Consider the following 13,749-nt stretch of genomic DNA (forward strand, 5'->3'; position numbering starts at 1 on the left):
TCCTAATAGCAAAAATGTACCTACTACCCTCATTATTTTATTGTGTTGAAATCTTTGGCCATTGCGATACTCGGGACTTTCAAAAATTAAAAGTAGGGTTCAACTCCATAGCCAGATACGTATTTAATAAAAGAAGAGCAGAACACATATCCACCCTGGCAGAGTCTATTTACGATATGAAGTTAGAGCAATGGATAGATTCTAGAACTCTAATTTTCGTTCATAAGATTATAATGACAAATGAACCAACCTACCTCGCTGACAAACTAGTGCATGCCCAATCAAATCGAACTAATAATTTAATACATCCGAGAACAAGATTACTGTGTTCTCAGAGACAGTTCTACATCAATGCTGTGCGCCTGTGGAACGAACTGCCTCATGTTCTCAAATCAATAAGAAGTGCTAATCAGTTTAAAATTAAATTAAAAGAATTTCTAAAAATAAATAACTCTAACAATTAAAGATAAGTTTAGTTAAGTCCTTTGTAAACAACTATGTAGTATTTTTAAGAAATATTGTCAGCTATAAATTTACTATAATTATCAACACGGAGTGACTAGCGTACTAATTCATAAGTTTCAAAAACTTGTAACGCTAGGATACAATAAACAAATAAATTAAATTAAATTAAATATACCCTATTAAAATAGTTCAAAAAGTACATCAGAAAATTAAGGTAACAAAGGTTAAATAATATATATTAAATTTGAAGTAACGTATAACAAATTAAACGTATCAGTCGGAATCTCTGGAATCTTCAGACTCTTCGGAATCTTCGGGCATTCTCAAACATTCCTCATCGCTGAGGATTCGGCATTCGCAGCTATATGTATAATTAGGCTCTAACTGATATCTCATAATGAAATTTTCATCTGCGTTTTCATCTAAGTTTTCTTCTGCATTTTCTTCTGCGTTTTCTTCTGGATTTTCTTCTGAATTTTCTTCTTCTACCTTCTTAACGTCTGGCTTTTCCTTGCTTTCCTTGTCATTGTTTCGACTTTTCTTCCAAATCCAAACCCTACGAATTATGCAATATCCTTTGTGCAGCAGCACGATTAATCCTATGAGCATCAGGATATTGCCCACGATGTCCATCATCGGTGGTGGTGGTGAAGGTACTTTAATTTTCAGTTTCGTGTCCGGGGCAACAAGAGCGGAGATGAGTTTCTTTCGATTCACCTGGATCAGTTTCTCGGCATCGATGGCACCCATAATGCCAGGATCCGAATCGCTACACTGATTGGCCTCAGTTGTAAATGGGTTCAGACGGATGGTTAGCTTCTCTTCGTGCATGATTAGGGCTGGATCAATTTCCACAGTCTTCTCGCCGATTTTGAGACCCATTTGGAAAGGAGTTTCGTCGTACGATGCTTCAACTAGATTCAGATAATCTTCGGTCGGCGGCGTAAAGAGCCAAACGAAAAACTCGAATAGTCTGAATAGAAACATTTTTGTGAAGCGACTAGAAGTTTAGCTTGAATCAACGAACTGACACGAAATATTCGCCTACTTGTGAAAACTAGAGCTGACAAAAAATTACGATTATACTATCGATTTTCAGTCGACTACTATCGACTAAAGTACCATTTAAGGAAGTTCCGAACAATTTATGGTACATTTAAATTCTTCTGTGCAGATACTCGTCCCAAAAATATAATGGGTTAAAAATGTACATGTTTTGCAATTTTTGAACAAATATATATTTCAGTGCTTTGATCTAATGTCATAAAACGACTAGTTTCGACTAGTCGATTATAGCGAGAACAGTCAACTGAAATGCTGTCAAAACTAGTCACTAACTATCGATAGTTTGGCAACTCTACGGAAAACTGTTTGAAATTTACAGATTTACTATTTACTATGAACTGTGAAATACCTATGCCATCATCGAAACTATAGAAAAAATAAAGATTAAATTTTTAAATATAATTCCTTTTAATGAGCAAATCTGTAATCCTTTTAAACCAATACACAAAGTCCTATATTTAGAGCAAATAAGTCGTTGAATTAGATTTTTGTTTTATTTTTTCATCTCTCTTTCTTTTTCCAGTTGCCTTTTTGATTGAGTTGCTGCATTCTTAAGGTGAACCGCTTGCGGTTTTGTGCTTCTGGTTGCATTTTTCCCACGACCCGTCTGTTTATGTCCAAAGGGGGGCGAAAGTGGCCCGTTGCGATGGTGACACAGTTGAATCCCTATCCTTTCACAGGAGATTTCCAAAGGAATTCCCGGCGATAAGCACAAAAAGCAGCCTTCGTCAGGTGCAGGACACAGACATGCACTCAACCAAAAACCACAGAGAAAAAGTCTGTGCTTTTCTGGCTTTAACTAATCACTAAAATATTTTGTCAAATAACAATGCTTCAATAAATAAATAATACAAATGTGTATGGAGTAATAACTAATATTTTTTTGTCTTCATATTTCAATAGTAATAACAATTTATTTAGAGCAATATTTAAAAATATTTAAATTCTTCTATAAAAAATTCCCTAGAAATAAAAAAAATTTATTAACTTATTTTGTTTGTTTTTTTAAATTTATTTCCCCTAATATTTTTTTCTGTGCAGTTTTTATTTTCCTTACCGGCCGTTTGTCATCATATTTTGATGTGTTTCTACGACAAGCGCCTTGATAATTTTGCATATTGCCACAAAGATGCGGCTACCGATTCTGGTAAATGGTAAGTCCCAGATGCCAGCTCCCAGATCCCAGATCCCAGCTTGGCCTGGTCTGGCCACGTTTTATAGCCCCAGAAGTTGCACTTAATTGCTCCGACAAACAGGAACGACTAACCCGAAAGAGATCATCGGTGGGAGAAGGTGAAGATTTTTTGGCCGATTGCCAGTGAATGTTGTATGCAATTTTTGGCTAAATATTTTATGATTTATTTGCGTGCTGCACTTAACAGCCAGGACATTGGGACACCAGGACATCAGGACACCAGACATGCCAGGACATACTGTCTGTCTACTTTTTGGTCTTTTGATCTACATAGATACACATAGATATACGGGTGTTGTTTCCTGTTTCCTATTTCCTTGTGTGTGTGTGTGTGTGCGTGTTGACGCATTTAACAAATTGGCTAAGCAAATTTCCCATTGATTTGCCAAGCACTCAAAATGGCAAAACTAAGAAGGCTGCGAAGGAAATGATTTAGGCCGGCAAATGATTTAGGATAAAATATTTTCCTGTCAAATTCAATCAAGTTGGCAATATGTGAAGTCTGCCTATTGAATTCCCCCAGAATTCCCCCGTATTAATGAGTAGCTCGAAGTGCATAAAATGTTCGCAATTTGCGGCACATTTGGGAAAACAATGCAAAAGGCATTTATTATTGAATCGTTAGGGGGAATTGGGATTGCCGGAATGTACATATGTATGTGTTGGCGATAGGCCTTAATCTACTGCACAATGGAGCATTCGAGTGGGGAGTGGTCGAGCTGTGGAAGAGACAGATAAGTGAATTATACGGTCGGATTAGAAAATCTGATTTAGCCTCTTTAAGGACAGCTGAATCATCTTAATCCCGAGGCCATTCAAATAACCCGCATTGGGATGTTATAAGATTTGAAAGTGCCAATTAAACAACATATTTTTATAATATAATAATAAGTAGGTAATATGTAGATAACATGTAGATAATATGTACCATTAAGAAAACAATAAAGAACAAGAATGACAATTATTGAGGTAATTAAAAGTTTCACACACGACAAAAGAGTTGCACATTGAAAGTCTCAATTTATTGGCATCAATCACGCGACTTTATCGTCTTTCATATTGGTGAAAAAAAAACGACAATTTGAGAAGTACTTATGACAGGCTCAATTTAAGTTGATCTGACCTGTCATCGAACGGATTTCGAACAGCAGTAAGTTAAGACTTTTCACTCATCGAACCTCATCGCAATACGAGTCGGCCTTTAAAGCTCTCCATTAAAATTAATTGTGGTAGAAAGTAAGTCAACGGTTGAGTTGCGTTACCAATTAAGGTTAATTATCGACGACTGCAGCGAACATATCATGTGAGTAATTTCACTTAATTATAATTCATTGGTTTATTGCCTTTAAGGAAGTTTGGTTTGAAATACCTAAAATTGGTCATATGCTATAGAAGGGAAACCTTTAAAATGAAATGATTAAAGTAATAAATTTAAAAATTATAGAGCTCATCTTAAAGTCGGATTTCCTAGTTCATAAGGATTTTTGAAGCCGAAACCCCTTTCTTCACCTGGCGAAAAGGGGGAAATCCCATCTTACTTTTTATTTTAGCATCCAGCAGCCGTCAACAACTGCGACCAATCGCAGCTAATCAAAACCCGGTCGTGACCCGAGGCTCCGTCTAGAAAAAAGGGAAAAGGTTTCACGGCCAACGGGATAGAAGAAGACAAGAAGCAATTAAGGTAGCGACTATAAGATACCCTATTTTAATATAACTTTAAAATGCCTTTAAAGAAACTGAAAAATATTAGGTACAAATTATTTATTAAATATTAAAATTAAAATGTATTATGTTATTGATTTTAAAATTATTTCAATATACCTGATGGGACCTTGCTACCCCGTGTCCGTGTGTTCATGTGCTAGTCATAAATTCAACTTTTGCCGTTTTCTATGCGACGTTTCATTAAAAATTTAGCTCGAGCCACCTTTGTGAGGAGTTCGCATATCGCACAACCCACATTACCATCTTCCCATCTAGCCGGGACTTTTGGAGGCTGTAAAGTGCGTTTGTTGGCGTTACTTTATGGCCGGAGCGCATGTAAACACGTGGCCACGTGGCGATGGGGCTACTTGGCAATCCGGAGGAGTCCACGGATAAGGGATGTGGGATGAACGAGACGAAGACGGAGATGAAGATGGGTCGGGGGGAGTGGGTGTTGTCCCAGCTGCTCCACAACACCAACACGTAATGATTGTCCTTGTGACATACACAAAAAGAAAATAGCATGTCTAATAGAGTTCGATAATTATCGATATCTTCATAAATTCTTTATCGATATTTTCGATTATTAATGTTTTTTCTCCTTGAAAACATCAAAATAATCGGAGAGCTATTTTGAAAATATCGAAAATATTGATAATTTTCTAAATTTATTGGACATGATATTTTCTCTATATTATTATGAAGAAATTTGCAAGCTTAACTTTTTTCAAGCCCATGAAATCGTATTTTAGTGAATATATATATTTTTTGCTGAATTTTAATGTTATTTTTTCGGCAGTGCCGAGGCAAACACACCAAGACCAAGGCCCGCATAAAATTCATGCCCTTCGACAACTGCGCCTCATACATTTTTATGACTCGCAGTCATATTTATAGAGTCTCTGGGAATCTGCTGCCACTTAGCGTCCTGTAGCCAGGTCTCCTGTCTCCTGGCTCAGTCAATGCATAAAGTCTGCCATCAGGCTAAATTAGGCAAAGGATGTAGATGGGCACATAGATAGATAGATGGGCATCACCTCGAATCAAGGACGTTGGAGGACTTGTCGAAGGACTGCATTAATTATTCTTATTTATTTAATGCCATTTGTTCATTGTCCGGTTGTCGGGGACTTTTTTTCCCGGGTCATTATCGTTGGTTTCCTGGCTTCCACATCCACATCGTCATCGGCTCAATTGAATTAATGCGCCCAATTGCATATGGAAATGCCGTAAGAATGTATGGCTGTTTGCTGTCGACATTAAGCGGCAACGTAAAGTGATTACGTTATGATGTGCGCGGCTTAAGGAAGGCAAAAAAAGTAAGAGAACAAAAAGGACACTATTTACACCATGCAATCAGGATGAGCTCAAGTCAACTGACTTACGTTAAACACTTGACATTTGTGGCGAAATAAAAGTCATGAGGCGAATAAGAAGGCAGTAAAACGGGGGTCCAAAGAGGACTTAAAATGGAATTGATCTATAAGAAATTCCTTGAAATATTCCTTACGATATTTGTACTCGTAATATACTGTGCTTGTGGCAAGTTAATTTTTCCAATTTTTGGCAAACAATTTGACAAAGCTATAAAAAATGCAAAAATCGGCGAAAAAATAAATTTCCCTGAAAGTGATGGCGATCGTTAGTTTAGGTTGTAAGCTGCTCAAAACAGTCGCTCTTTTCTCTTGATTTGTTTTCTCCTTGATTTGTCAAAATTACTACCGAAAAACCAGAAAAAAAACCGCTTATTTCGGTCTAAAATTCAAATCCATATTTTCTACCCTAAAATATCAGTCTTTTGGTCGTAACAATGGAAATAATGATCCAAATATGGAATGTCGTACCTTGTTGAACTCGTTATTTAATTCCCTAACCATTGGCATTTAAACCTAGAAACTTTGAATTTTTGGCATTTTTCGCCAAAAATTATGATGTAACCCCTTATAAAAAATGCAAAAATCGGCCAAAAAATAAATTTCTCTGAAAGTGATGGCGATCGTTAGTTTAGGTTGTAAGCTGCTCAAAACAGTCGCTCTTTTCTCTGTGGGCCTTGATTTGTTAAAATTACGACCGAAAAACCAGAAAAAAAACCGCTTATTTCGGTCTAAAATTCAAATCCATATTTTCTACCCTAAAATATCAGTCTTTTGGTCGTAACAATGGAAATAATGATCCAAATATGGAATGTCGTACCTTGTTGAACTCGTTATTTAATTCCCTAACCATTGGCATTTAAACCTAAAAACTTTTAATTTTTGGCATTTTTCGCAAAAAATTGTGATGAAACCCCTTATAAAAATGCAAAAATCGGCCAAAAAATTAATTTCCCAGAAAGTGATGGGGATCGTTAGTTTAAGTTGTTAGCTGCTCAAAACAGTCATTCTTTTAGCTGTGGGCCTTGGTTTGTCTAAATTACGACTGAAAAAACGCAGAAAAAAGGGTTTTTTCGTCGAAAATTCGAATCCAAGTTACGACTATTATTTGGTCATAACTTTTTAATGAACTGTCCAATTTCAAATTTTTCTCCTACATTTCGATAGGTATTAATAAGCACAAAAAACGGAATTTACACATTTACAGAAATGTACTTAACATTCAAGAGATTTGTTTTGATTTTCTTTAATTTCAGCTTATGGCGATTAAATAAGCCATGAAAGTCACATAGTTTGCATTACGTTGAGCCAATGATTGTGCAGATTCTATCTTTGAATTTTCACCCACAAGCCAAATACCCTTTGCTCCAGTTCGAAGCCGTGCAAATCGCCTAAGCCAAACACGCTTCTTTTGCTCGAATGCGGCAAAGACAAAAGCCAACCGAAGGGAAAGCCGGAAAAAAGAAAGGAAAAATAACAAAAGGAAAGGAGCATAAATAAGGGGAATATGTGAAATACAAAATACCAGCGATATTTCAAAAACCCAACCGCATACGTGAGAAAGCAAGCGGTTGTTCGGGGGGAGAGGGGATAAGGGAAAGGGAAAAGCAGGAAAAGCAGGCGGAAAATATATAAATCGAGCAACGAAATCTCAGCCATTATTTGGCATTATTGAAGTAAACGAATTTCAAAATGCAAGCCATTCGAATTTCGGAGCAAGGCAAATGTCTTTAAAATCGGCCAATTTGGGAACGAGATTAAAAGGAAGTCGGCAGACAGAGGGCCAAAATGGCCAGGATGGCCCGAAACGGAGTTCGGAGTTCGGAGGATACGGATACGCTGCACGTCCTTGGGCAGTGTCAATAAAGCGCAACAAAGAGCTCGGCCAAGAGCAAGTCGTGTCAATATTTTGACTGTGTTTTAGCCTTGGCTGCCGTGTCTTTGTATCGGAATTGGTGCACTGACAGAAAACTGGCCCTACTGTCAGTCTCGAGTTTTAAATCGATAATAATCCACAGATTTTTGAAATAATATTGATATATAATTTTTGTAATATTACAAAAATGCTTTACTTTACTTGATAATAATTACAAATAATAAGAAATTATGTATTTATTTATTCAAGATTTTAGGCTTTGATAAATTCATAAATTCAAAATTATTTAGATGTAAAAAAATAAATTAAGATGATTTAAATGAAATTAAAATAATATTTTAATATTTTTTTGTATTATTATTAGGGATCTTAGAATTTTCTTCTTTCTTTTATTAAAATAGATTAAAAATGATAATAAGCGTTGAATGATTTAAATGATACCGAACATATGAAGTATTTTAGGGTGAAATGCCATTACATTTTGGGTTTTCTGCCGCAGTGCATCTGTGTGTCTTGGGAGCTGGTAGCTCTGGTGGTCCTCCGACTGCCATCCCTCTCCTCCAGTGGAGAGGTGGCCATGCGCGTCCAGCGTTGGGAATATTGATGCCCCTGGAGCGTGCCGCTGGGAATGCCATGTGCCAGTTGACCATGTCGCAACCGAAAAAAAAAAAAAACAAAAATGGAGGGAAATGAAAAAGAAAAGCAAGAAAAGGGGGGAGGAAACTAGAAACTAGGCGGCAGTCGGCGCATGTTAAACACACTGGCGAGCGAAGAGAGTGGATGGACTCCAAGCAAAGGACTCGTCGCTGGCCAGGGGCCAGGATCCATCTTCCATCTTCCATAAATTAGCGGCAGGCTCTCGACTCTCGACTCTCGGCTCTCGGTTCTCCTACGCGCTTACTTGGCCAAAAGTTCTGCGGCCGGGCTGCTGCCTCATATTGCGGCACGCAGTTTATCATTGTGTCGGGTCAGCGTTTGACCCCTGACCCCCTCCTCGATCTCCTGCCCCTAACCGTAACGTAACGTAACCCACAAGCGGCCGTTGCACATCACGTGACTTGCCAGCCAAATGAAATTCTTGGCGGCGCCACATGGCGCAAAACGCTTCCGTAATTGAGTTGCCTTCGCGTGTGCATGTAATTACTTCAATATTCCTCTGTCTTGAAGAAGGAAAAACCTATATAAATAAATAAAATAGTTGTGATAATAAGCATAACTTATAATAAAGGTTATTCGACTTAAGTAGTATAAGCTTAAGAAATAAATAAAATAATTGACATAATAAAAATAATACACAGAAAAAATTCGCATTGTAAAAATAAATACCTGACACCTAGATAATTAAATTAATTGAAAAAAATCAATTATTTAATATACAAAATATTTAAATGCATAATTTTATTGGAAAATATTTGAATAAAGGTAAATAGAATTATTGGCAATGATAGTCAAATTTACTTTAAATATTTTAAGTCATTAAAATTTTTGTATTAAAATAAAATAATTAAAAATGTATTGTTATCTTACCAATAAAATGAAATAAGCTGACAGGGATATTCTTATCTTTTTTAGCCGAAAAAAACAAATTTAGCTGCCAAATCTAAGATCAAAAATTATTATTAGCTAATTCAGAATTACATCTACTAAATATTTACCTTAATGGATAAATTTTGATGCCAAAAAATTATATTCTAAGTTCACCTCTACTTCTTAGGATTCCTTTCCACTTTTCTTTTTAGTCCTCTTGGTGAATTCGGTGATTCCTCTGGTTTTATCTCAACTTCGAATGAATAATTAAATTTCTGACGTTTCAAGGGCGGTTGCTGCATAATATCATTGTCTGTGTCTGGCAATCTGTTGCGCTTCTGAGCCTTTGTTAACTGAGAAGAATCCATATCGATAGATCAATAGAAATCAGCCTCTTTGAGAAAATGTTACGGTGGGCAAATATATAGATAGGTTCAGTATGTTTGAATAACCCGGGGCTAATGTAAAAGTCTGTAAATATCCATATAATCAACTAAATCAAGGCCTGCTTATTTATTTACACGTAGTTGATAATCAAACCGCAACGTGGTCCCTGCTGGATTTTCGACTCCCCGAAAAAAAATACCATCCTCCCGATATTAGTTTTTAATTATGCCACATTTGATTGCATTAACTTGCCCACGCAGTTGTTTACGCAAATAAATACATACGTAAAATAATAAAAAAAAACAAAATAAAAAAAAAAGAGCCGAGTACCTCGACTATCAGATACCCGTTAGTCAGCGAGAACTGCTTGCACTGCTTGCATGTGCGCAGCCCAATGGCTATTCCATTATTTGCTCTCAACTTTTGAGTGAATGGTGCGATTTGAATAATTTTTGTACATGTCGCTAGATAATAGAGTCGGTAAGGTTTCCATACTTTCCGCTGAATGCAATATACCTTTTTGCTCAACGACTAACGGGTACAAAAAAAGGCAGTCAGGCTGATGTGAGACGTGAAAGTGCTGCAAAATGCAATGAAATAAATAATAACCACAAAAATGCAATTTAATACAAATCTAATTCGAGCACATCAAACTGGCCAGCTGTCCGTGTGTAAAACCCCCCTCAATCTACGCGAAATCCCGACCGTTCATGGCGATTTTTAATTGAAAGCGCGACTTTTGGGCTTTCGACCAAACACACACACACCCACGCAAACGCAGACAGCAGCATTGGCAACAGCAGCTGCATAAATTTCATTAGTAAACTTTTAATTAGAAAAATTTCAGCATGAATTTAATTAGTGCAGATACACACATACACACACATGGTTCGAGAGAGACAAAGCCGAAAATTAAATTTAATAAAATGAAATGAAAATGAAAATGAAATGCAGCTAGCCCACTGCCAACACCTGACAACTGGCTGACAATAGTAATGGCGACGGACAGCCACGTTTTTTTGGGGGACGGGTGGAAAGCGGTGAAAAGCGGGAAAAAGCCAACAAACCGCTTTTGGAAAAATAATTCAAATATTACCAGAGCCAAGATACAAGCCAAAAAGCAAAAATATTATTTTTAAGTAATATAACTCAATTAAAATAATGGATAATCTAAATTATAAAACTAAAGTTATAGTTTTCCTTTGATTTTTTAAGTCTTCTATTTTTCTGTTAACATTTTTTTTTTGATTTTAAATTGATTTAATTGAACCTTTTAGAATTGAATCAATAAAAATCGAAACAGCTCTTTACTGAAGTTCACGATTCCTGATCCGAAAATTGGATTGTATCTTTAGCTATTTGAAACTTGGTATATTTTAAGTAAATTTTATTTCTGAAAATTATATCTTAGGAAACAATTACATCTAGAATTTTTAAAGATTTCAATTTCTTTAATTTTTAAGGAGTTTATTTTTAGCTATATTTAATATTAAATATTTTTAAAATACAAGCAAACATTTAATTTTGACCACAATTTTAAAAGGCAAAAAGTTTACTGAAAAGAGCATCTTCTGAAAACAAATCTAAAAAAAACGAAAGTTTTTGATAATTCCCCTTAATTAAAACGGTAACTACCAGAAGGTAAACAAAGCACACACAGATACACAGATGAAAGGGAGTGAAGTTCGGTGGATTTAGGGAAGCTGCATCGTGTAATTATGTCTTGGCAGATTCGACCAACTAATTGCCAAGGTAACAACAGCCCAGCAGCCCAACAACCCACGACACGAAGTCGCCATCGAGCGTCACGTTCTGTTGCCAGCAATTATGTGGCCAACACAAGCACACAACACAATCACTCGGACACAAAGAGATAACCGGGATACACTGGGCGAAATATGCTAATTATGATGGAAGCCTTCATCGCCGGACATTAGAAGGCCACCCAGAGAGGCTGTGACGCAGCGATTATGGACAAGTTATCTTGAGGCATTCAGAACTCGAAACACTTCAGAAAATTTCATTTAAACCTTAAGAAGAGCTTAAAAAATATTTTGTAATAACAACTACCTATTTGAGAATTAGGTCGTGCATTTTTATAGGTATTCCATTTTAAAATAGAAATCCAATAAATAAAGTTATAAGCTGTAGAAATGCAGTTCTGGGTCCCCTTTCTAAAACCCATTTAAATCTTAAGAATAGCTAAAGTTTCGTAATGACGTAACTATTTAAGAATTAAATTTTAATCAAATTTGTATAGGTACATTTAAAATAAAAATCCGATTTATATCATTATATTATATTTTTGGAAAAATAAATTAAAAATACTCTAAGAATTAGATATTTTTTTAACCCATCAGAAATGACAAGCAAGGAAAAAGATAATAAGTATTTTGATCCCCTTTCTTGGACAAACTTTAAAAGGTGTTTATGCACTTCCGCCACAAACATTTGGCGACATTTCCATGGATCTCTGGTATTCTGGCATTCCAATATTCCAATACGATTATCACCGACCCCCGAGGTCAGGTGGCGTCACGCTTAACGTGATGTACACTGCCGCAATTGGTGTAATTACAGAATGAGGAAGTGCAGCGGTCGATGGGCAGCCATATAGACATGTGCCATATGCTAATTATGCTGCCAATCATAACGAAAAGTGGGGGGTTACCCCTCGCCAAATGTATTTTCGTACTCATTTTCAGAGTAATTTATGTTTAGTCGCTGCTAAAATTTATTGTTTTTATTTAACAACTGCAGCATCGTTGACGTCGCCGGCAATTAATCGCTGCGTGATTAATCATTTTCTATGCAAATTATACGATATATTCTCGTTCTCGTCCCTTTCCAAAACACGCAAACTTCTCCAACTTTAACTTTGGCTTTGAATTTGACTGATCTATCTGATGACTGCCAAGAGATCTTTAATTACAACAGCAGTCAAGTTAAATACGAGTACAGGTCTGGTCGGTCGGTGGAGATCGTATAGCCCAGGCACATATAACAACTATTGTGGTTGCGGCTCGATTGCCGCGCACAAATCATTCATAATCCCATAACTTGCTAATCATATATGCGGGCGAGCTTTAATTGAGTCAGCCAATAAAACCCAAGACATATTGAATGGGAATTGTAAGTGGGACTGTAATTGAAATACCAATTTGCCCCCGAGTGTGACGCATAAATTTTAAGAACAAGTGAGTAATGGGAAAATGGATCGGTTAATATTTATGATTATTGCGATTAATAAATACATTTAATTTCTATGTAACTATATTGCTTTTATTATTTATATAATAACTATACCTACAATGCTCAAATATAAAACTAAATTTAAGATTTAAATTTTTTTAATGGGACCTTTTTTTTAAATTTATTTAATAAAAAAGTCAATGATCGCATCGGATGAGCCGATCTTCTTAAAGAAACTCTATGATGTGATACAGCCAATAAAGCGAAACAATCAGCCACATCGTAATTGGCCAATAAAAGAAGAAGCGAAATCTAGATTTTGGGTTGGTATTTTGGTACGAAGAGTCAAATACCCTGGTAGATTCCAGCGAAAAGAGTCATTAAAAAAATAAGAGAGTAAAAGAGATTTCTTTATTTTACGATCCCATACTTTGGCACGTACCAAATGAAATAGAACAGCATATATTAAATACTCTTTATTTTTTATAAAGTTGTTTTAGAAGTAGGTAACTCCTATCTTTTCACTGGAAAATTAAAGAAATCCAAAAATTCTAGATATAAATTTTTACTGTTGTAAATGGGCAAACATTTAAACCAAAAAGTCATAAAACCACCGAATTAAAAATAGAATTGACCCAGACTCGAATCCAGAATCAATAAACGCCTCGATCCATTCTTTTTTTACTATTTCGGGGATGGCCATTCGACGTCATAATCATGGGTTGTTATTTTTGTTGTTTGGTTGTTCGGTTTTTTGCATATTTCAGTTTTCAGTGCGAAGCTTGAGCTGTCGAAGCATTGTTATTTTAATTAACGCCGATTAGGTGTGAGGCACGTTTCTGTCGACGTTTCTTTAATTTCTGTATTTTTCTGCGTTCTTTACATTTTTTTTGTATTTCTTTTTTTGGGTTTACGACGGCTAGTGTTTTGTTAACGGCTCTCTTGGCCAGGTTAGTAGTTTTGTA

The 13,749-nt window shown here is 36.0% G+C and overlaps 1 long non-coding RNA gene across 1 annotated transcript; it reads right to left on the minus strand.

Annotated features, from left to right (window-relative positions):
• Positions 1-8,041: 8,041 nt before the first annotated feature.
• On the minus strand, positions 8,042-9,686 carry LOC108056041 (uncharacterized). The gene is made up of 3 exons (XR_001769846.3): positions 9,334-9,686; positions 9,206-9,278; positions 8,042-8,855 (listed from the first exon to the last, which is right to left on the minus strand). It is a non-coding gene; the product is annotated as an uncharacterized lncRNA (long non-coding RNA).
• Positions 9,687-13,749: the final 4,063 nt, after the last annotated feature.

The sequence above is a fragment of the Drosophila takahashii genome, chromosome X, assembly GCF_030179915.1.
Source record: "Drosophila takahashii strain IR98-3 E-12201 chromosome X, DtakHiC1v2, whole genome shotgun sequence".
Taxonomy (NCBI): Eukaryota; Metazoa; Arthropoda; class Insecta; order Diptera; family Drosophilidae; genus Drosophila; species Drosophila takahashii.